The following is a 23982-nucleotide window of genomic DNA, read 5'->3' on the forward strand; positions in this document are numbered from 1 at the left end:
TTATGGTTGCGGTTCATCGAATGCTGGATTAATTTTCAAATTGGAATTTTCTATAGCAAGACACACAGATTCGTTTTCAGATAACGTCTAGATGTTTTGATTCATAGCCCCACTGTTCACAGCTATTTATGCATCAGAGGTATTTTATAGCATTGGATGTCATGTCAACTTGTCAATCTGGTGACATCCATGAAAGCAATACTCTCTCTAGCAACCAAACTCTCAGATCTCTGTGTCAAATTCACACTTTATTTCTTTGTATTCTACAAACACATTCTACATTTTGACTGACTACGCTGTAAGCTGTAATCTCAATGTAAATTCCAAAGGCGACTTGATTCTTTCACCACCTTAATTAAAGCAGTTTGTTTGCTAGATAGGGTATTGATAAAACACGTTAGCACTAAATGAGGAAAGTTTTTTTTTTGCCTATGTGGATTCAAGAGCAAATCTAAAATGACCAGTTATCTCCAGACCTGCTGTAGGTATTCTTTTAAAATCAGCTATAATAATCTGTTATCGGCATAGAAGACAAAAATAAGCGACTAACTAATATGGTCTTATAAATTAAATTGTGTGTTATAACAAATGAAGTAATGTCTCAATCTGTTCAAACTATTTCGTCTAAAGGAAGTAATAGATTCAAAATTTCGAAAACTTGCCGTCTGTAAAAAGCTAATGCATAGTCTCTACATCTGTGATTACATTTGCAATGTTGTAATATTCGAAGATTGTTTTGTTTTAGCTTACCATTATATTTAATGGAGCTACCGTTATATTTTCCCGATATTGGTCAAAACTTTAGTATGATAAAGTCCTCAAACTAATTGTTAAAGAAACGAGCCATCAGAACAGTCGGAGCGTTTGCTGCGACTGAGCCCCGTACATACCCGTATATCTATTGCGTACGTGACCCTAGTGCGTCTGTCACCCTACTTTGACCGTAAGCCTTTGCGCCGGTTAAAGTAGTTAAAGTAAAATTATTATGGAATGTGTACATCTTAGAAATTGCGCATAGCGCAATTACGAAGCCCCGTACGACGTTCCTTTCAAATAAAACAAAAATTTCAAATAGCCCTAAAATTTTAATTTATTGAGTATAAATACACATAGGGCCTAGTATCGGCCTCAGTCCGAGGATCCAAATTTAATTTTTTTTTCAACTACATTCTATTCGGCCTTTGATTACCTTCCAAATGAAACAAAAATTACGAAAAACAGATGAAATTTGCTCGAGTTATATGTAAAATACACATAGGGCCCTAGTAGCGGCCTTAGTCCAAGGACCCAAATTTTTTTTTTTCAACAACATTCTATTCGGTGTTCGATTATCTTTCAAATGAAACAAAAATTACGAAAAACGGATGAAATGTACTCGAGTTGTATCTAAAATACGCATAGGGCCCTAGTAGCGGCCTTAGTCCGAGGACCCAAATTTAATTTTTTTTCAACAACATTCTATTCGGCCTTTGATTACCTTCCAAATGACACAAAAATTACGAAAAACGAATGAAATTTACTCGAGTTCAATGTAAAATACACATAGGGCCCTAGTAGTGGCCTTAGTCCAAGGACCCAAATTTAATTTTTTTTTCAACAACATTCTATTCGGCCTTTGATTACCTTCCAAATGAAACAAAAATTACGAAAAACGGATGAAATTTGCTCGAGTTATATGTAAAATACACATAGGGCCCTAGTAGCGGCCTTAGTCCAAGGACCCAAATTTAATTTTTTTTTCAACAACATTCTATTCGGTGTTCGATTACCTTCCAAATGACACAAAAATTACTAAAAACGAATGAAATTTACTCGAGTTCAATGTAAAATACACATAGGGCCCTAGTAGTGGCCTTAGTCCAAGGACCCAAATTTATTTTTTTTTTCAACAACTTTCTATTCGGCTTTCGATTACCTTCCAAATGAAACAAAAATTACGAAAAACGGATTAAATTTACTTGAGTTCTATGTAAAATACACATAGGGCCCTAGTAGCTTTTCACTTCTAAGGCCCTAACTCACGGTCCACTCATCCGATTTTAAAAACCTTTTTTTTCCTGGATTGGTATTGACAATACCTATCATTTGCCGTGTCATTTACATTTCCATCGTTTATTTTGCCATAAATATCACCAAAAGACCTTAAATCACTTAGGTGGCCCTAACTCACGAAGGGCCAACCCGAATATGCCCATCTTCGAACTTAGCCTCACTATTTTGACTATCTTTCAGGGAAAAAAAAATTTTTGAAATCGGATTTGATTTACTCAAGATATCGACGTGACGGACAGACGGACAGACGGCCCAAATTTTTATTGCGGATTCGTCATCTATGAACATAGGCAAACACTTTGCCCTTACCGTCTGCTTCGAATTCCATCAATTACACACGGCATCGTAATCCTGTAAGCCCCTTCGTACTTCGTACGGGGCTAAAAATTCCATTGGTAACACCTGAAATGTTGTTGCTGCAATATATTTTTACCATTTTTTTGTAAACTGCATTAAGTGCAAAAAATTAATTTTTTTTAAAGTGATTCTGGAAAAAACGGTCTAAAGCCTCTCGGGCAATAGGTTATGGCCTTCAATCGATATTTCTAGAAAACAAATGTTTTATGAATCGTCCTTCCACTTTTCATTATTTTGTAAACAAATTCAATCGTCCACGTAATTGTCATTTCTCAGTAAGACTTTTACTGCTGATTGTTTATTTATAAAATGAAATGCTTCAAATTTTCGTAGTGATGAAATTGGATAACCGAAACGAAGGATAAACTATTTTACCTTATCAATCATCGTTAACAGTTAGCTGATTGGTATGATGAACATGTCATGAGCATATTCCTTTCATCCTTTGTTCGTCAATTTTTTTTATGCGCATAATTCAACGTATCCAGGTAGACGTCCAATGATACATGATGATATTCCGCTATAAACTTATAGCACCGTTTGTTTAGAGTAGATAACGGATTGTCTTGCGTATTCTTGTCATAAACGGTCCATGTATCAATTTTCTATTCTAAAATCTATAGCGAATGGTACAGAACCATTTCTTGATACCCATTCCAAAAAAAAACCTTTTCCCAATTTTAAACCCATTTCTACATCGGTAAATAAATGAAACTATCAGACATTACTATCGATAAGTTTTTCATCCATGCTATCTTTAAAGCTACCTTCAACTTCAACTGGATTACAACCATCACTACATTTCTTTCCGAAACATTAATACCATTAAAAATTTATACCCAAAACTTCCAGCAAAGAAGATGTATATGCATTCGCTTTACCATTATAAATTTTTCATTAGCTGATTGATTAACCGATTATACAACGAACCGACTACGCAGACCCCATACGATAAATGTGACTTAGTTTAACATTAAATGTATTACGTCTGTTGCAAAAAAAAAACATTTTGAGACGGAAGACCGATTCAGTGGCTACGTACTGGCCTTTGTCATACAAAATTCCACTTTTAAATTTTCTATCTGTGTATTTGTGATGTGCTTGGAGGCTGCAGCATTGGTGATTCTTGTGAATTTGGTGAATTTCGATATATTAAAATGGGTCCTGTATGTATAGGTCTCGGTGCCAAGTCACCAGAACCGATGTCATACATTTTTTGTCTACCATACGTAGCTTATGTGGTGCGCTCAAAACTCGAAAAATTACATTTCGTAGTCGGCATGTCATTTCCGCTTGGAGGAGAGGACATGGTAGACTATGAGTTCATCTGAAGGCTAAGATCGATTATCTCTCAGGGCTAATATTATGTTAAAAAGATTTTAAGATGGAAGTTAGAAAGTGTAGTCTTTTGAAATATCATTAATCTTCGTAACTACCGTCACAGCTCTTGTCAATGTTCAGTTCACAGATTGAGTTTTTTCTTCCGAAGGCCACATTTTTTTACACATATCAGCCCTAAGCCCTTACACATAAAATCAGCCCTAAGAGTACTCGACATTAGATGTCCGATGAATATACGCTACGTATGACTACCACCAATACGATATGTACAATTTGTGCGACACGTATGTGCTGTAAGAAAGGCAACGACTTGACTTTACAGTTACTACAAAAGCATCTTACTCACGAGGACCCCCAAAAACAAAATTTAAATCAAATTTCATATAATGACTCTATTCTGGGGGGGGGGGTACAGCGAGTAAATACATTTTATTATTTATTGAGCAGACTGGATTGTATCTCAGTTATCACTTTTGCGGAAGTATAACGAATTACCAGTAATTCTATTCAACGTGTTGTTGTAAACAATAATGTTTGTTTGTTGGTTGGTTTGTTTGTACGAGATAAATGGACCCATATTTCTTTGAATTTGTCTAATTAATTTTTACAGCCTTCTCATATCTCTCACATCAAATTATACCTTTTTTTATGATTATGTTTTTCTTACAAAAATTGTTATAAATATGCGACGCATGTTGCCAATTTGATCATTGTGCACGCAATACGTTCTTGATATCAGTTCTTTTTCACCAAAACATAAATACTTTCAACGGATCAATTTTGGTAAGTGAAATTGTCAAACGAGTGGTAGAGATCGGAGTAACTAGTGAAAGTATTTTCCCTTTTTTAAAATTTTCTCACATTTTCCCAACTTTTTAGAATTTTTCCGAATTTAATTTTTTTGTGAAATTTAAGGAAAATATGGCAAAATCTGTGAAAATTCAAGAAAAAATAGGAAAATGTTTTCTCAAAAATAGTCCCTGTCCCTGTCCCTGTATTGGTTTGTTACCTCAAACATAAATCATGCAGTTTGATTTAATATTGCTCAACTAAATGAACAACGAGCTCACACGTCACCTGTAAATAGTGTAAATAGGTTTCTAATTGGTGCAACTACGCTACTTATACATCATCTAATGTTCTTATCCTTCCAATTTCGTTTATAGACAACATCATCGAGCAAACAAGTAATCATGACTAAATTGGTAATATTACTCGCACTCGTTTGTTTACTCGGAATGGGCGTTCAGTCGATGAATAGTAAGATTGGTTTTGCTTTGTTCTTTTTCTTTCAACTTTTAAACATTTCACATTTGCATTTGTATTGCAGTACCCGGCGCAGAATTGTCTGCTCAACCCGATCAACCTTTGACATTGACTGGTCGTGGATTCGGTTGCAATGGTCCTTGGGACCATAATGAATATAAGTGCAATTCGCACTGCAAATCGAACAAGGCAAGTGTTTATATTAGAGGAGATTTCAATTTTGATTTACTAACTTTTACTGTACTCTTTTCACAACTACAGTTTAAAGGTGGTTACTGTAACGCACTATTGGGGTGGTACAGATGTGACTGCTACTAGAATAGTTGCGAACTAAAATAACAGTTTATGATTATGGCAGTGGATAATTGTGATTAAATTGTTGTTCGTTAAAAAATATAAAAATTTCATTGTTCGCAGCGCCTGTTTTATTTTCTCCGATTTTATTTACTTTTTGTAAAAGTAAGTCAAAACCCCGATTTGAGTCAATTTAAATGCATCCCACTGTTCTTTTCATATCAATTCATCGTGTATTCAATGTAAGAAAGTAAAGATTTTCATGAGCAGAAATTTAGGAATCTAGTCCTTCAAAATAGTAAACAAAATTGAATGTGTGATAGAATGACAAAAATAATTCAAGTTATTTGTATAAATATCATCGTAGTAACAGAAGATAATTTAGATTTACATTGTTTGTTAAAAAGTGTTTGTTGGTTTATCAGTTGCCTGAGTGTTTTTTCAAACACTGATGATGTGACAATAAAGTCGGGAAACGTTTGGAAAAATAGAGGAAACCGAATCTCTTTTATGTAAAAATCACGGTCAAGGAAAACCATTTTCACCTAGAAAAACCGTGTCGATTGTGCACGGAGAAAAAAGTGAAATACTAAATATAACTTGTAACGTACAAATTCCCTACATGAATATCATTGAGCGCATATTTGATGATTAAACTGACTAAAAGCACTTCTGCAAGTAGATCCCCCCGATTATTTGCTGAATTTTAAATTCATAAAGATAATAACAGCGAGCGAGCTGAAACATTGTTAGTAAAAATCGAGATAAAGAAAATGTTACAAATGACGCGACAGAATTATTCTAAAGACGGCACAGTATTTTGACATTATTGCCTTTAATGTTTTAATTAAAATTATGATATCACTGGCGCAGAACGCTCCAGAGTTGAGGTGAGTGTCGCACGAGATAAGCAATTCATGTCCCATACAAGCACAACATTTCCCCTTTTTCACAATAGAAAATAAATAAAATCTAGGAAACCGAAACGTAAATACTCGTTTTCCCCTTATATTTGCTCAGATGGCAAATATAGCCTGTACCAATCTATCGGTAGATTTAAATATTTGGAAAAGTTAACCAAAAGTTACCAGAGATCTTGGTAAATTATGGCAAATTTTACCTAAAATAGGCCTTGGTATTTACTAATGTTTACTAATTTTTAAAATTTCGTCGTAGATGGACTTACCTCACTTAGGCACTCAATAGAACGGCACTGTTGACCAGACATATAGCAAGTGAGGTGTTGTTGGAAAGCTGAGACTAACAGCAAAACAAATCTAAGCAGTTTGTCTGCGAAAAACTATCATGAGTGTGACTTAGGTGTTGCTGAGTTTCACAACTATGGCCAAAAAAGTGAGAAAAATTTTGAACCACTATAAAGTTGCTATGTAGAAAATTTGGAAAAGTAATTTTTTGGATATTGGTAGAGCTAATGTCTCTCTACTTGTACAACTAATTACCACCTCTGTGACTCAAGTATCCACGCCTGTAGAACCTTTCAAAGATCGTCATTTTTCAACTTCAATGAGTCGCCACCTGTCCACCTTGAATCCATGGGATTTTTTTTTGTACTCTGACTATCAAAATTCCATTCCCTATCGATTGCAACCCCAATCAGTTCTATCGCACCCACAGAGCACTCTAGGGAGCCTTGGTACGGGTGCTCCGGACTGCACGGATGAAAATCAAAAATTTTTGTGGAATGTTGTTCAGGGTCACAAGCAGACTAAGAATATCCAAAAATATCAAATTTGCGACGACATATTTAATTAAACTCCATTCAACCACACCGTGCAGAGTGTGCGCAATACAAACTCGTCAAAATGAAAATTCAAAAACAAGGACTTGAAAGTTTGAAATAGTTGTAGCTCTCGAATCTAATTTGTCTAAATTGAAATTAGAAATCAAAAAGATCTACACATCCCAGCGATCCACTGAACACTGAATTCAATTAAAACTTAAACAAAACCATTCAAAGACGGGAATAGCTTATTTCAACTGTTAAGAAGAGTGACGACATAAATAAGCGATTAAAGGACTATTTCTGGAAAAACATTTTTCCATATTTTCTTGAATCTTCCAACATTTTCTAAAATTGTTTCATATTTTCAAAGATTTCAAAAAAAAAATTTTTGTGAAAATTACGAAAAAAGGAAAATTCGGGAAAATGCATGCCGAATCTTTTGAAGTAAAGCTGAGATCTTAACTTTATATCAATCCTTTCGAAACACCTATAACAAAAGAAGTAAAAGATTCGACAGTTTTATTGATGATCGGAAAGCAAGTCTGTGAAAAAAGTTATAAACGACCGTTTCTCCGATTAACTTTACATCTCGGTACCTAAATTTACAACTTTATTATCTTTCAGGGAAATAAATTATTAAAACGAGATAAAACTTGCTCAAACATTCGCAATCGATATGATACAGACCGGCATTATATACCCATTAGCCCACTCTACTTTTGTATGAGTCTCTCAAAAAAGAAAGAAACGAAAACAACAGAAAGCCGTTTTTCGGCCGTATAAATCTTTCCTCTAATCATTTATGGATTGTCCAATGAATGTTGCACATAAATTTCGCTCGGTAAACTTTTTCCCAAGCACAATTGAAAGTTTTCGTGGAATATCCGCAAGTGGTTTTTATGGAAACGGTAAAGATAAAAAATCGGTTGAGTCAATATTAACAGAGGGATAATGTAAAAAAGACTGCAAATGTTTGGGTGTCACGTATTCCTTTCTCCGATAAAATTTTTTGTTCTCTACACTGAATCCACCAGCTGCATAAAATACTGATTGTGTCCATGACACCACAAAGAACAACACAGAACATGATCTAAATCGTGCGTGGATATTAACAATCGATGCATGTTATATATCGATATTATAATGCCAATTTTTGTCCAATGCGAAAGTATAGACTAGTGGCCGGAATTAATATTTTTTATGCAGAAAAAAAGCATCGAATGGGTTGTTAACGTTCTTTTTTTTCGAGATGAGATATGCGGAAAATTGCGCAGAATGATTCTATTTTTAGAACATATTATAACCTTAATATAACGTGACGTAATACACCACGTCCTATGTATTAAACAAACGGATCACAAAGTTTCTCATATAACGATACCTTGGGTGTAGGTAACATCCTTTATTATTAATAACAAGAAAATGAAATGAGAATTTTTAATTAAAATGTGTTGAAATCGTTAAAAAATTGTAACCTAGATCATGCGTATGGCTTTTGTTTGTGTGCTTTTGTTTTTAGAGGTACAATATTTATCACAGAATACAAGCGATGATGTTTCCGGCTATATGTAATACGGTTCATTGTTCATGTTCACAAATAAAGCAACTGTGAGAGGCAAATGCTAAATGTTTTATGAACAGCACGTTGGCAATCAAAACGACATTTTCACATTCTTCCGTTTCATTTTCTGAGAGTGTGTGACCAACCGTTGTGGTTTCTACTTAAACTAGTCGACTCCCGTGGCGCTACGCGCCACATCGCCGCCTAGCAAGCTACCCCGAAAAACACCTAATCCCGTCAAACACCTAATCCCGTCAAACACCTAATCCCGTCAAACACCTAATCCCGTCAAACACCTAATCCCGTCAAACACCTAATCCCGTCAAACACCTAATCCCGTCAAACACCTAACCCCTTATGTCGTCAAATACTTCATAGTTTCTGCATTTTCATGTTGTTTATCTCAGTTTTTAGTTGTTTTTATCTCCATTTGAAATCTCCATTTTTAAATTTTTAATCTCTGATGTTATCTTCTTTTCTGAAATTGTTATCTCAACTTTTTAATATGTTTTATCTCCATTCCATACATTTATTATTTCCATATCTAGTTATAATATCTCCAGAACCAATTTTTTACCTTTCTATGACAAACCAACAATAGTACAATTTATTAAAGGGTGAATTCAGTTGCCGTCTATAATTTGGTTCTGTAAATTGAAATTTTTTATAACAAAAATTACACAGACTAATTATTAGACGTTGCGAAAGAAAAAAAAATAACTCCTAAGTTACCGACACCGTTCCGGCGCCCGGCTCGCATTGCGGCCCTCCGCTTCGCTCCGGGGCAATGGGCCGGATCGCTCGGCGTGTTAAACCGCTTTTTATGTACAAAGAAAATTGGTAATCATTTCGTAAAAAGATGAATTCTGTAGGGACGAACAAAACTCCGTTACGTTACATTTCATAAAATGATGAGCTCCCTAGGAACCAACAAAACGCCTTTACGGCGAGAAGAAAGTTAGGAATTAAGTTGAGTTGAGATCTCAACTGAAGATCAGTAAATTTTGGAATTGAATTAAGATTGAGACCTAATCTCGTCAAAGATTTAATTCTGTGAAACACTCAATCGCGTCAAACACCTAATCCCGTGAAACTCCTAATCCCGTTAAACACCCAATCGCGTCAAACACATAATACCATGAAACACCTAATCCCGTGAAACACCTAATCCCGCCAAACACATAATTCCGTCAAACACATAATTGAAACAGCTAATTCCCAATTCCCGACTTTTTCATTAATGCCGCCGTCTTCTACTCTCAAAACTCTAAGACTTTGCCGAAGAAACCAATATTCCATCTCCCATAGTTCCAGAGATAATTCCAAAAACCTAATTGAAACACCCGATTCTAACTTCCCGACTTTTTTACTTTTCCGGCCTATTCTACTCCCAAAACTCTAAGACTTTGCCGAAGAAACCAATCTTCCATCTGCCACAACTCCCGAGATAAGTCTAAAATCTGATAGTGCCCAAATTTTTCCACTTTTTGCGCACACTCACCTATTCGATTCCCAAAACTCTAAGACCTTGCCGAAGAAACCAATCTTCCATCTGCCACAACTCCCGAGATAAGTCTAAAAACTGATGGTGCCCAAATTTTTCCACTTTTTGCGCACACTCACCTATTCTATTCCCAAAACTCTAAGACTTTGCCGAAGAAACCAATCTTCCATCTGCCACAACTCCCGAGATAAGTCTAAAAACTGATCGTGCCCAAATTTTTACAGTTTTTGTGCATACTCACATATTCTACTCCCAAAACTCTAAGACTTTGCCGAAGAAACCAATCTTCCATCTGCCACACCTCCCGAGATAAGTCTAAAAACTGATAGTGCCCAAATTTTTACAGTTTTTGTGCATACTCACATATTCTACTCCCAAAACTCTAAGACTTTGCCGAAGAAACCAATCTTCCATCTGCCACAACTCCCGAGATAAGTCTAAAAACTGATAGTGCCCAAATTTTTACAGTTTTTGTGCATACTCACATATTCTACTCCCAAAACTCTAAGACTTTGCCGAAGAAACCAATCTTCCATCTGCCACAACTCCCGAGATAAGTCTAAAAACTGATGGTGCCCAAATTTTTCCACTTTTTGCGCACACTCACCTATTCTATTCCCAAAACTCTAAGACTTTGCCGAAGAAACCAATCTTCCATCTGCCACAGTTCCCGAGATAAGTCTAAAAACTGATAGTGCCCAAATTTTTTCACTTTTTGCGCACACTCACCTATTCTATTCCCAAAACTCTAAGACTTTGCCGAAGAAACCAATCTTCCATCTGCCACAGTTCCCGAGATAAGTCTAAAAACTGATAGTGCCCAAATTTTTCCACTTTTTGCGCACACTCACCTATTCTATTCCCAAAACTCTAAGACTTTGCCGAAGAAACCAATCTTCCATCTGCCACAGTTCCCGAGATAAGTCTAAAAACTGATAGTGCCCAAATTTTTCCACTTTTTGCGCACACTCACCTATTCTATTCCCAAAACTCTAAGACTTTGCCAATAAAAAGTTTGACCCAAAAAAATTTCAAATTTTCCCACAAAAAAAAATTCCACACTCATCACACAGATGTCGCACCAAATTTGCCAAATTTTTTTGGCTGGGGTTTTTATTTGCGATTTTTTCACGCTGGGAATTTGTGACCGACAAATAGATAAATAGATAAACAGATAAGCAGACATACATTGGGCGTTTATAATTGTTAATTAAAAAAGGAAAAAAAAACGTTTAACATTAAGGCGCTATAAAGGTTTGGTAATGTTAAACGATGTCTAGAACATCACGCAAACACTCAGAACAACTTTATAATGTTCGTTTGATTATAGGTTTTCAGTCATCGGTTCTACATACCATTTGTTGATTTATTTAGAAGACGTATCGATGAGTATGAGAAAAGACCGAACATGAAAAAGTAAAGAACGAGAGGACTTTGTCTATTACCCGATGCTTTGATAACTAGTAATATTCGTCAACTAAAGTGAAATCCTAATCCAACAGATAGCTGGAGGTTAAGTGATTTTTACGTTGAAGTCTTAACGAAAGCCAAATAAAGTACTTTTCCTTTACTAAGTAGGGAAAATGGACTTTCCGTCCCTAGGGAAAAGTCTTTCCCTCATTCGTAAAGGAAAACGTCATACTTAACTCGGGAAGGAATTTAATATTTCGTATCACGATGAGTAAAAGTACCTCGGGCTAAGGCCCTCTAACACTTTTACTCACCTGGATACAAAATATCAAATTCCTTCCCTTGTATAGTAATATACTACTACTCACTGCACCACATAAAATGTGTCATTACTTAGTTGACGTAAGGGTTAAAACTGTTTTTCCTAGGGCTCAATAAGAGAACTTTGTTTGGAAAGTTTCCCCTTGTATGATTGCATCACTTACCTTCGGCTCGAGCTGTGACCTTAACTACTATTTCTACGGAGGGAGGGTTTAGTCACAAAGGCTTCCAAAGTTTCAGTGGATGAGAAAAATGACCATCAACGAAACACGAATATTAAATGAGCTCCAGCTAATTTCTCCTTATACTTTCAAATAAAGTGAAATGTTTAATCCAAGCGGCGTGAAAATCGGACCCTTTTTACAGCGGATTTATTTTTATGCGTCAAGTTAGCTACTGGTCCCTAAAACTAAACTAAAGTAAACTAAAAATTAAATGCACACGAGCGATCAGTGGGAGCCTATCGACAACCAAAAACATGTACTTTTCTTATGGAGGACCTACCTCTGAGATACACGAAACCTACAAGATCGTATGAGTTGTCATTAGAAAGGTAATTGCATGTACTTTCGGAACTTTGAGATCTTATTGGGTTTAAAATTCATCTACACCTACACTGCTGAGATGTGAGCAGTTAAAAAATGGGTAAAAATTTAACAATTTCAGTTCGTCTTCATCCGAAATGCAATTAAAACATAAAAAACTATTATTGCTGATTGGTCTATGCTTTCCAATGACAACTTAAAGAATAAAAAGATCATCTTTTTTCTATAACGCGATAAGTGTGAAAGACAGTGAAGTAATAGATTTCATAACGTGGACAAGAAAGCAGTTTTAACAACAGAAGTAATAGAAAAGGTAAGAAAATTCACTGGTTTCCTACATAGAAAAAGAATTTTTGCTTTGTTTTTAATAAGATTTGTAAGGCAGTTTATGAGTCATATCGCCAAATCTTTAGGCGATTTTAACTTTGGGAACAAGCGGTCTCCGATTTTAATGAGTGATAGCTCGTTGAATTCGTCTTTCAATTCTAGGAAACACGTATCTTTCGCTTTTTTCTAAACAATTTGTCGGCAATAACTCAAGAAAAAATTATTTTAAATTGTTGTAATGTTGTACGAATGTCGGCCTTAGAAAGGCCTACAGGTAGAGTATACGCACTGCTTGGTGCGAGTACATCCACGAGAGTTATGACTGTTATGTAGTTGACATAACGGTAAAACAAATCGTCTAACGCTTACTTAACATCTACACATTTACGGAAAATCACTTTCATTTGATTAATAATGTGACTCGAAATACCATTAACATCAACCCCTTTCAACATGTTATCACGAAAAACTATAATTAAGTATGTACTGTGGCTCGTACATATTAAAACATTTAAGACAATCACATTATGGATAAGGTGTCCGTTGAACACAAAAAAGTTTTGAATATGAATTTACCATAGAAAACCAAAAAGAAAATTTTTCTTCCTTCCGAACACATAATTTATTTTTTCAATTAGTGATGAGTGTTTCACGTAATTCATATTCAATATATCTACGACAAAAAAGCACACCATTTACACTCTTACCATTGTAATAACTTCATCTATTTTTTTCTCCCATTCACTGCCTGTTTGAAAGAAAATGTGATATTCAACAGATGTTGGCAATTCTCGTGGACGGGTAATTTAAGGGAAACATGTGAAAACTGAGTGTTTTATGTCTACATAATAAAAGCACCAATCATGTTCCGAGCATGTGAGTCTTATGATTGATTCACAATAAATCCATCATCTTCCTAGTTACAAAAAATGACAATGTCAAAATTGATGGAAAATGAATAGCACGAGTGCACACCAGCAGCAGCATATAATTTAATCGAAATGTCGGGGAAATTGCAATAAAACTTATGGAAAGCACAATTTATGCACACGTTTAATATACATATAGCAAGACGAACGATATCGCTTATAATACCTATTCTTAGCAAAGAAATTGATGTGCATGGAAATGTTGGAACGTTCATTCATCCAGAGAGTGGACGGATATGATTAATCATTTTATTATTACAAGTCTGAAATGAATGTCTTTTGAATAGAAATGAAATGAGCTTGATGTGCTTGCCACAATGGGATGTGTATATACAATAGAAATGGAAAAGAAATGAGAGTGTCGTACGGGTATAATAATTGATGTAGTTTATAAATGTCAGTGGACTCCATATATTTTCGCTAGTTTTACGATAAAATTTCAATAAATTTGCTGGCTAAATGGTACGTTTGTCTAGACGAAAATAACTTTTAGTTGGACGTGATATTTGAAAAGTCATTCATTTTAAAAATTAAAAAGAAAAATTCACTCAGACAATGAAAATGAAGTTTATTGGAATTACCGAGGGAATTACCATGGCCGGAATAACATATTATCTAAAGGCTAATGGCAATGGCATATCCATATAATGTACTTACAGCTTGCGATTCATCTACTAAACAATATAGGGCCGCAACTCAGCTTTGGTAGACATATTTATCGATCCAAAAATTAAGTCTCCTGGTCGTCAGTGTCGAGTTAACACAATAATAATCATCACTTTCTCATAAAATCTGACGTCAAGATAGTGCCTCAATCGGTTAGGTATATTTTCTAGTACATAGGTCTCTAACATTGGCTGAAAATGGGTGTATTTTCGTCAACCTTCCTTTGTTCAAGCGAAAACGTAGAAATTAGTTTCTGGGAACTCACTAACGCCATAAGATTAAGTAATTTCCAATCTATTTCTACAATTACCTACTTTCCTTGAACGTACTAAGTTTATAGAAGAATAATTTCATCCCCATGGACCTATGAGATAAACAATTAGAACTTAAAATCAATACGGAATGTAATGCGACTAATGAATGGAATACTAGAATACCCAAATGATTAATAAATCTTGTCTGCAATATTTAGAGAATTATTCGACCTTCATTCCTTGTCCACACTTTTGCAATAATGTCCTTCGATTCCGACTTCTCCGTACCCACCGAACCACGCTATCGGGGATATGCCTCTTAAATTACTACGTCGGCTAATTAGAGGTTAACTGAGAATGGCAAATCGTGGAATTACGCAGATTCACTTGTTATCGACAACAACGACCAAAGTAAATAATCATCTCAAGTAATAGATTTTATTTCAATAAAATCAAGTAGCAGATTCGTTAAAAATTCTAATGATGCTTACCGTCTGTGAAATCTTAAGATTCTTCTCTATATTTAATGATTCGTAGATGTACGTAGATGTAAGAGAACAATGTTCGATAATTGGAATGAATCGAACTAGTTGCACCAGATCTGTCTGATAGTGAATTCAAACCCGAAGCCCTAAATTATCAGTAGTCATTTTTCATATTCGTAAATACTTGCTTCCCATTTCATGTATCCCACTCCCCCTTTAAATCTGACAAGATTTGTGGCTGTTTGCAAACTTCCCTCAGAGAATTATGATGATAATGATGATAGTCGACTTAGGATAGGATAGGTAAATATAGCCAGATAGGCATGCCATGGGCCTGTTGTAACAATTATAGTCTAGTCTCTAAGAAGGCGATAATTTCCTAAATATTGTACCTGACGTTAGATTTATCAAAATGTGGTAAGTCCAATTTCATTTTTCGTATAATTCGCTAAGGTTACACATCAGCTCACTGTTCAATAAATTGTTCGTGCCCTCGTAAATTCTAAAACTAACAAATAACAAAACAGTTTGACCGACTTTATACTTCGTAATTAGTCGGACCTGGAAACATAAGTGAATTATAAGAAAACTATTGGACATGTTACTTTTGGATAAGTCCTGTTCACCTGAAGTAATTCCGCCGAAACGTAAGTACGACTGAATAGAATTTCTTGATAATATCTTTTCAGTCGATAAATTGCCAGTCTTCATAAATTGGTATTAAGACCTAACGAACACAATTAAATATCCTTTCTAGCCAATTATTATGTTCCTTCAAAATAAATATGTCAAATTCGACAAAACACAAAAACAATTTCATCAGTTACCCACTCCTTAAATACTGTACAAGACTACAACGTTTCCATTCCATATATAAAAGAAAATGAACAAAAGTCCTAATGTTTACTTCTTTTGATTTAATATCCTACTTCTCAATACACAAAAGACTTGAGATATTAATAATTTCCGTATCCCTTTCATGTCTCTTGTGTTTTCAATGACGTATAAGCGCTGGCAAAATGTAAGTACAAAACATCCATTTCTGTAATATGTGCAAAAAGTCTTCGTTTTATGGGAATTGAAAATAATGATATCGGAATGGGAACGCGCTGCTGTGTAGTGAAGAATATTATTTGGAATTGCACGAAACGCTAGAGTTAATTCGAGAATGACAAGGAAAAATTCTCATTACAAGTTTTTTTTTTCGGTTGAATTGATTTCAATTCCTCAAGGAATGGAATGGTTTTTCTGAATAGTTTTAAACGGAGTAATCTGTCACAGACGGCAAGCATTTTATGTGGAATGTTACCGAGTGAAGTAATAGATTTTGAATCATTCTAATGAAATGAAGTTGTAGACCAAACAATGTGTGTTTTACTTTTAAGACTTTAAAAGAAGTTTTGAAATAAGAAGCAGGGTGTTGTGTTTAGTTCTGATACGATGCATCAAAAAATTCTTTAGGTTTTAAAGCAAACACTGCAGCATTTCCGCATTTCACACATCTTTTCATCAAACGAACGTTGGTAATTTATTACTGTTACATACGGTTACTAACTGCCGGTCGCAAATTACTTGTAGCTTAACACCTCTATAATAAATTGTAGTGAACGGTGGTTTAACAAACGATGTGTACAGTGTTCGTATGTACACCAATGCAAATTAGCTTATCTTTCAGAATTAATGTTGAAAATTTTAATTCTTTATGGGTATAGTTTGTGCAACCAGAAATTTTACTATGAGACTTTGCGTACGAATTTACAATCTGCAACACCAGTGAACTGGTCGTTGTTGTTTCGCAACAATCGGCACAGCAACCATGGTAGAGAAACGGCTCTCATAAAAAATTCAAAACTCCTGATTTCCGATATTCCACTGATGTGGGATACGAGATATTTACAGCCTGCATCGAAAATCTACATTCTAAAATGGACAAACAACAGTAACACATGCGTGGATACAGAACGATTTGATTAAAGTTCGGTTGGATTTACCATGAATCCATGATTTACCGTAATGCATAAATGAAAGTTGGTTTGGCATTGCCAAATTGGCAAATCATTATTTAAAAAGACTTTTGTTTTAGAAATAAAAGCTTTTCTGTCCTTCCGTTGATTCATATATGGTTTTTTCAGTTAGGTTAAATCTCAAACGTTGTACAACTAACTTCCTTAGATGGAAAATGAAAATAGAAGTTCCGGTCGGAAATGCTTTAAAAACTGCCAAAAAGAAACAACTTTTTTAAGAATTTTTTTTTGTCTGAAAAAAACTTTTAAAACTTTGGAATTACGCTCCTCGGGCAGTTCCGAACGTAAAAATCAGATGAGAGCAAGATTGACGTGATTCTGGCCGTTGGTTCTTTTCTACAATTTTTAAGAAAATAAATTTAAACAACTCGCCGTTCTACTTTAATCTCATCAGTTATGGTATATGGAGTACACTTCTGCTTGCTATTATGAGTAATTGTTGGAATTATATTCTTGAAACCATTTTTGTTTGAGAGTTTTATTCTTCCGATGTAAATTTAAATTGGTGTTCCGGCTTTATATTGTATAAAATACAAAAAATAAACAAAAACGTGAAAGTAACAAACTAAAATTGTAAAGAAATGGAACTTTATAACCAGCACTCTTTCATTAAATAAATTTTGAATATGAGATATGTAAATTTTTGCCATTTAGACCGCATTTAGTGATCTTGAAACTTTTCTTTTCTTTGCCGCGCATTAATAACTTTCTCTTCATTTTCTTTCTTTTTTTTCGAAACTTCACTTCACAAAAAGCTATTCAAAATTAATAATGTTGTTGCTCAATCATTTTTAAAGTTTATGCGAGAATTTAAATTTACACAGTCACGTATGTACCAGTGTGCAGTAATGTTTGGATGTTCAGAAGTACTAAACTTCAGTTGGTGGATTCGTTTACATGTTCCTATCTTTCGTGCACATTTTCTTTCGATTCTCTGGAAAAGGGAAGAATAAAAGCCACTTATGAATCGTCGTATTAATTAAGAGCGTACAAGGGTTTAGCTTGGGACACAAACCAAATACTAAATAGCGTCATCTCTTTTAATTGAACACCCATCATAGAAATTTAGAGAGAACAAAATGGCCGCCGTGATAGAAACAAAATTGTTTTTGGTTAATTTCTTAAAAATAAAAACTTATTTCAAAAAATTGACAACAAAATTTCGTGGTTCGTGACAAAAGAAACGGTTTTGATATAGTAACTTATGTGATTATTCTCGATGTACTGCCGAAAAAATGTACCTAAAGTGGAAAATTTTTTTGTCTTGCAGACGTTTTTAATTGTGAAAAATATTCGTGAAAACGAAACAATATTAGAAATGTGAAAACACATTTTTGTTAAATAAGGTTCAAATTAACCGTTCGTCCATTTTTTGTTGTATTCCATCTCTTGCATCCTGAGAACTATGTTCCTAAACATGCCCTATTTTTCGCACAATTTTGGTTCTTGTTCTTGTCCGAAGCTAAACCCTTGTACGCTCTTAATTCGCATCCATGGAAAAGTTATAATTTTTAAGTTATCCTATCCCATATTTTCTCATTTTTTGTCATACTGAATATGGCATATTCTACTAAATTTTCAAATTTTTGTTCAATTTTCCAAGATGTTTAGGAAAAATAACGAAAATCTGTTTCATTTCACTCCATCTGGTCTCGATAGCTACGGCAAAGATAAGCGCTGAAATCTTGTCAATGTGTCTTTAATATATGAGATTTTCTGTTGCGTCTAATGAGATAAAAGATTATATGACAAACACTATGCGATATTTGAATCAGAAGAATTAACAGATTTATGCATTTTGACTACTATTTGAATTGAAACCTAAGCCATATTGTTACCAACTTCTTTCGTTATTTACAACCGAATGATTTCAAATCTTTTACTTCAATTCATTAATTTCGTCTTTTAGACATACTCAACGACATACCTAAAAAATGTTTAATTTAATAACACTTTAATGAAACGAATATGATTGTCATTATGCTGTGTAATTAATATTTAGAAATGCACGGAGAATGTTGATTTTGCATAATATTAAATTACCAAAGAAACGTTAGAAGGACGAATCATTTTGTGGTTTCCAAAGCATCACGTTCGTTCATTAATGCTCGTTAATGCTACGAAATTCACGAATAGTCTTTATTATAATTTATCTAGTGGCAAGGCTACCATATTCGCTAGGATTTAACATATTTCCCATAGAAGCTTATACGTAATGCAATGAGGTACTTGTATGAATCCTTTATAATGCATTTTACAATTGTATTTTATTCAACGAAAATGTAATAAATGTGGCAGACAAGTCTCAAAAAATGTTGGTATTAAGTGATCCCTGATGTTGTGGTTGTTGGATTTAGGATTTTGAAATTAATTTTAAAACTAAATATATTTGGATGTGCTGTGCTGGTCATCAGACAATGTTTGTGCCATATTAGTAAGCGATCAGTGTAGCCTTTCGAAAATAGTAAGTGTTAATTTGCGATAAAATAAGTAATAAACCTTTTGTGTAGTGTGTTTACTTATTTTACATGCTTTTGTTTTACCTAGAGTCGAAAGTGGCTTATTACACACCTAGGGAAAACAAGAGAATTGGTTTAGGCTTCAAAAGCATGTAATTTTCCTAACGAATGCTAAAAGGCGAATGATAAGTTTCCAGCACGAGCCGGATGCGAATTCTGGAATCGAATTCGCAAAAAAAGCTTTTTAGCATGAGTTACGAACAACGTTTTTCCGAAGCGACGATAGAAATGCGCGACGAAGTCCCGATATTACAAACCTAGTTAGGAAAAATTTATTACAAAACTCGGGATAAAAAGTTGAAAAATCACGCTATCGTGTGATTGTTGACCTTGGCTTCGCCTCGGATCAACAAACTTCACACGAAAACTCGACTTTTCCACTTTTTATCCCTTGTCATGTAAATAACTATTCTCCACTCAAAATACCATGAGAAAATGACGTTTTGTTGACGCTTTGTTTGGTCAAAACAAACGGTAATAAAATAGACATTTTCTCGACCAACCTGTCATTTTAGTTTCAAATTTTTTGTAATGTTTTTGTTTTGTGAAGAAAAACGGTAATTCGCTCCGCTGTGACCTCAAAAATTCGCTTTTGTTGGAATTTCCTAGTTTCATCCATTGTAACTAAATAGCTATTACTTCTTTTGTTTAAAGTATCGTCTCGTGTTTGCAGCAGAATCTTTTACTTCGTTTGTTTTAATACGTAGGTGATAATGCTAGAGCAGGCACTTTAGGCACTCCGGAAAGTGCTAAGGGGGTCGAGAAATGTTTAAAGTGTCGTTTCGTGTTTGCAGCAGAATCTTTTACCTCGTTTGTTTTAACATACATTTTATATAACAAGACACTAGCTGGAGGTAATCGTTTATTATTGTCATCGTTGTCAATAACAAATGTCTAGTCGCTCCTAAAAAGGCACAGTCGTAGTAGAAACTCTAGTGACACACTGACATCCAGCAGACAGTTTCCGTGCATCATTCGTAAGACTTGTACATTTTTATTTCAAATTGTTAATTCAGAAAATCTTTTCAATTGACTCAGCTGAGCCAATGCTTGTGAGTTCTTTCTTACGACATTTTTCTTTCGCTCGAAAACATTTTGATTTCGTTTCATTCAAATTCAATTTTCTTTCCAATTTAGAAATTGTAAAGACGGAAATCTTGCATTTTGAACGTCATTAATGGACAACTGCTAAAGGCAGAATGAGTCAGTTAACAAAACGAAGTCTGTTGGGCTTTTGTTGAATGAAAATTTTATTAGCAACAAAAAGAACAAAACAGTCAAGAACAAAAATGTCGTTATAATCTTTTAATACAACTTCTCTGTTGAAATCATTCTTTTATGACAGACTTTATAAGGATGGATAACTTCGTGTACAATTGTCTTGAAATTTGCTTATCGATTATGTTATGAAAAAAATGTTTTCCCATTTTTTTTTTCGGTGGAAAGAATGTCTCTTTTAGTGAAATTGTTTAATAATGAAACAAGTGAAAACGGAATTTTTGATCGGAAAATGTAGAAGTGGAACCAAATTTTTTCCCTTTCCGCCATCATGCAACGTTTACCTTTTACCTGAATATCTCATGAAAAATACAACAAAAGGTTAAGCTCATTAAAAGTCATATAGCGTGCAAGAATTAATAGAAGAAAAAAAACTTGTGGTTAGGGGACAGAAAAATCGCATTTTACTACGTCCACTGACCTTCATTAAATTTATTATCCAATAACTGATATTGATTGCCTGTTGTTCATTTCGAAGAAAATATTAATAATCTCCTCATTATTGCAGCACATTAATATTTTGCGAAATATTTTTTTTTTAAATTCTTTTGGCTTTGTTTGTTGGGTCACTGTTCGTCACAGTTTTTTTTTCTCTTACACTTTTTTGACCAAAGGTCCGCGCAAAGCTAATTAGCACAACAAAGGAAAGACTTTTATCACACAAATGAATTTAATTTTAATTTAAATTGGTCCTTTGGTTCCACTCAAAAAGAACGAACGAAAATTATCTGTTAGGACTGTGCCTATCTTACATTAAACATTGTTCGTATGGAACATTTTTAAAACAAATCAAAACGAAAACCACTTGAATTCTTACATTTAGACAAGACAAACCACACCAGCAATAATACAACGACACATTTTAAGTTAATTGAATACAAATCCAATAGTTAACCACTTTTCTCTACACGATAAAAACGGGTCTATCTAAACACCAAAAACACCGCGTCTAAACATGTTGACACTAAGCAACAAACTGTTGGGGAAAGTCTAAGAAAGTTTTCATTTTCATAGTATATGGTGACTTGTTTACTTTATGCACCCCACATATACATAACCGAATACAACGGGATAGAACAGAGCACGATTATGACAACATACATATATAGATGTAATGACGGTGGTGGGGTGATATTCCGAATGATTCCGAACGAACGAAAACGGAGCAGGAACAAAAAAAAAAGCTTTCGAGAGACAAAACCATGCTCCGAATGTGAGCTTCAAATTTAATTTGCCTAGATAGACGAAAAAAAAAGCTTATCGGGATAAATCATCTTTTCGAATACGGTGAAACACGAGTTGCTTGCGGCTGCTTTATTTTCGTATGTTGTGATGAATAAATTATGCTTTCACTCTACCCCTGTTTTATTTGGGTATGTGTCGTTCCAGAGTAAGGAAGATCCAATATTAATATTGTGTAGTCTTCGTTGCAATAGACACATTTAAACCATTCACCATGTTGAGGCCATGAACAAGTTTGTTATGTAAATTCTACCAGCCTATAAAGCTTGACTTGTAACATTTTACCTTTGAAAATGTTCACTTTGAAATGAAATCGTATTTTTTTGGCGACAAGTCTTTACTCCCCAGCTGTATATGGCTGTTGTACATAAAACAATGTAAAATGTCTCAATTTGGTGTTTAAAATGTATCCACCTACGGAGCCATATACCTGTTTTTCTGCTGGTTCTCGGTGTGTACATATGGCGTTAACGGAAACAGAAACTTATTGTACTATCGGGAAATGGGATAAAGAAGCAGCACATATAGTCGATAAAAAATGCATCTTTATTACCTGATTTTATATGCGCCACGAACATTATACCGCCTTTGTGTCCGGGGATGGCATAATTAACAATATAGTTTCAACGGTAGCATTTAATGAATGGTTGGTATTTTAGGAACGTTGCTGCTAATAATGTGGGGAAACAAAGTATCGGAAGACAATGGTGAGCGTTAAATAATTAACCCTAATGCTTGTGCTTGTGTTCTGGTTGACTTTTGGAGGAAGAAAAATCTCTTTGGTGGAAAATTGTGACTAGTTACACATGGCTAAAGGTCCTAAAGTAAACACATTCCACGGTTTCGTGAGAGATGTCGGTTATGTTGTTTTAAGCATTAATCAAAAGAAATGTGAGAATATTCAACTTCTGCATTAAACTTCTTTCATGATCTCATAGAAACTTGCGACAGAAAGTCTATGAGAAGGAATGGAATTTTCTTATTTTTCTGAGTTGTTAATCGTTTCGTAAAACGTTTGACGAGTTTTGTTTCCTTTGATTAATGACACCGATCCGGTAATGTCAGAGTAAACCAGTTTTCTTTATCAATTCACTCGCCGAAATCCAATGACCGATTATAAAAACATCAAAAACACTTTAAGTTTTACTGCCAAAGGTCAATGAAAAAAAAAAGAAAACCCCAAAACGGATGATGATGATTGATTGTAGTTGATTTTCATATTTTCCATTTTCCTTTTCGGTCGTTCACGCTCACGCAACAAATTCTCTGTTCACGTTAGATATACAAAGGTATGTCTGATGCGTATTTACATCTTGAGTACATTTGAAATAGTCAAAAGTCTCAATCAAATTCTGATTGCACTAGTACGCCCATTCTGATCTAGCTGCAAAATCCGTTCCAGTGTACACTTGTATACAAGGCCCTTTTTCTAGGAAAAGTTTTCTAAAATTTTCTAAAAATTCCTGCAATTTAAAGTTTCTACAAATTGGAAAATTGGAAACAAAATTCGGGAATTCCATGATTTTGTAGACAAATTTCTAGAAAACTCTACAATTGTCTAGATTTTCGAGTTTTTCTAAAAATTTCTACTATGACTGAAGGGACAGAAGGCAATTTTTTTTAGAGAAGCACTCGTCTCCGAATTTTTTCTACTTCGACTTTTCAAAGAAAAGTATTCTCCCTTATGTATGTACAGGAGTGACATCCATAACAAATCTAATGCGAAATGTTTTCTTATATTTTGTAGTGACAAATTGAAATTTGAATAATGTCCATTACAGGGAATTTGTATTTTATGTGAATAGTAGGTTGGTTAATTTAGATTTACGTAGGCTAAGGCAACACATAATTTATTTTCGGTAT

At 34.4% G+C, this 23982-nt stretch overlaps 1 protein-coding gene and 1 long non-coding RNA gene across 2 annotated transcripts in view; one reads left to right on the forward strand and one right to left on the reverse strand.

The window, feature by feature from the left end:
- Positions 1-21840, reverse strand: part of LOC119070673 — a 73526-nt gene extending 51686 nt beyond the window's left edge. The window contains exon 1 of the mRNA XM_037175112.1: positions 21299-21840. The gene's annotated coding sequence lies outside the window, so the exon portion shown is untranslated. The remainder of the gene's footprint in view (positions 1-21298) is intronic.
- Positions 4425-5205, forward strand: LOC119070678. Its single transcript, XR_005086542.1, has 3 exons — positions 4425-4533; positions 4917-5010; positions 5081-5205. It is a non-coding gene; the product is annotated as an uncharacterized LOC119070678 (long non-coding RNA).
- Positions 21841-23982: the final 2142 nt, after the last annotated feature.

The sequence above is a fragment of the Bradysia coprophila genome, assembly GCF_014529535.1.
Source record: "Bradysia coprophila strain Holo2 chromosome IV unlocalized genomic scaffold, BU_Bcop_v1 contig_106, whole genome shotgun sequence".
Taxonomy (NCBI): Eukaryota; Metazoa; Arthropoda; class Insecta; order Diptera; family Sciaridae; genus Bradysia; species Bradysia coprophila.